The sequence below is a fragment of the Panthera leo genome, chromosome D3, assembly GCF_018350215.1.
Source record: "Panthera leo isolate Ple1 chromosome D3, P.leo_Ple1_pat1.1, whole genome shotgun sequence".
NCBI classification, from domain to species: Eukaryota; Metazoa; Chordata; class Mammalia; order Carnivora; family Felidae; genus Panthera; species Panthera leo.
The window spans coordinates 45,839,269-45,841,081 of record NC_056690.1 but is presented as its reverse complement, the minus strand read 5'-3'; the positions used below and the strand labels follow the sequence as shown (position 1 = coordinate 45,841,081).

The 1,813-nt window shown below is 33.1% G+C and overlaps 1 pseudogene; it reads right to left on the bottom strand.

The window, feature by feature from the left end:
* Positions 1 to 324: 324 nt before the first annotated feature.
* Positions 325 to 454, bottom strand: LOC122204332 (annotated as a pseudogene).
* Positions 455 to 1,813: the final 1,359 nt, after the last annotated feature.

The window sequence follows — 1,813 nt, the reverse complement described above, 5'->3', positions numbered from 1 at the left end:
CCATACTGGCCATTGTCAAATGTTTTGGTGTCAGGACCCCTTTTGACTTAAAAACTATTGAGGGGCTCCCGGGTGGCTCAGTTTGTTAAGTGTCCGACTTGGGCTCAGGTCATGATCTTGCCATTTGGGAGTTTGAGCCCTGTGTCGGGCTCTCTGCTGACAGCACAGAGCCTGGAGCCTCCTTGGAATTCTGTGTGTCCCTCTCTCTCGGCCCCTCCTCTGCTTGCACTGTCTCTCTTTCTCTCAAAAATAAATAATATAATTTAAATTAAATATTTACATTTAAATAAAATATTTAAATATTTAAATGTAAGTACTTAAAGTAATAAAAAATTCTTTTGAAAAATTGAGGACCCTAAAAAGCTTTGCTTAATGTCGATTATATGTTTTCAATTAGCAATAATCGCGCCTCGGATAAACCTCATTGGCTACGATACTGCCACTGCGCAAAGCTTAATGTCGATTATATGGATTGTTATTCACCATGTTAGAAATTAAGGGTGAGATATTTTATTTTATTTATTTTTTGCTTTCTTTTTTTTTTAAGATTTTGTTTTTAAGTAATCTCTACCTCCAAGGTGGAGCTCAAACACACAACTCTGGATCAAGAGTTGCATGCTCTAATGACTGAGCCAGATAGGCACCCCAAAAATTTTATTTTATTTTTCTTAAGTAATCTATCTGTAGATAGATTAAATCTGTAGATTTAATGTGGGGATCAAACTCACCACCCTGAGATAAGTGTGGCATGTTCTACTGACTGAGCCAGCCAGGCACCCCAAGGTGAGATATTTTAAATATTTATTTATTAGTCTCTCTAAAAATAACAAAAATAATCCTGTTATATTTTAATATAAAGTATAAAATATTTATGAAAAATAATTATATATTATCTCAAACAATAAACTTAAAAGAGATGTTTTAAATCTCTTTAATGTCAATCCAACAGAAGACAGTTGGATTTTCACGTTTGTTTCTGCATTTAATTTGTTTGTGATATGTTGTTTTGGTTGAGGGGTAGGAAGAAAATCAGGTATCAGAGTCTTTTGTAGATTTTTCAGATAATATAGAGTTTCAGATAATGGGTATTAGTCTTTGATGCTCTATCAACCCTATTCAACAAGAGGTACTTTCTTAAAGGTCAGTTGCAATGTAGCATCTGAAACCATATCAATGAAAATTTGCATTAAAATTCATAGGTCTATCTTGCAATTTGAATCTTTTCCCCATACCTGATTTGTAACAAATAGTAATTTGTTCAATCAAAATATGGATTCTGCTGGGGTATGTGGAGCTCCTAGTTGTTGACACATTTCAGTATATAGTAAAAAATCACATTCATTAGTACCATCAACAATCTCATCAAAAAAGTCTTTTAGTAGCAGATACAAGTTTTCCAAAATTCTAATTTTGACTTGAAAGCTTGTATATTACTATTGGCAACAAATACAGAGAGTTGTTTTCCGAAGTGACAGGCTTACTTACTTCATTTAAGAGAGAATATCTGCTAATTAATCCAGTCTTAATAATCATTTCTACTAGTCCTTTTTTCTGAAATGACATTTCCATGCAGAATCGATACTTCAGCTTTGCAACTCAACTGAGCAAGTACTTTTCCTTAAGACAACCATCCCAATGCAGAATATTAAAGATGTTGAAATTTAATACAATTAACACTATTTTTTACTGCTTCAGCAAGAACATTCTTTTTTCTTTATGATTTTGTTTATTTCTTTAATAATTTTTTTAGTGTTTATTTACTTTTGCAAGAGAGAGAGACAGACAGGGTGTGAATGGGAGAGGGGCAGAGAGA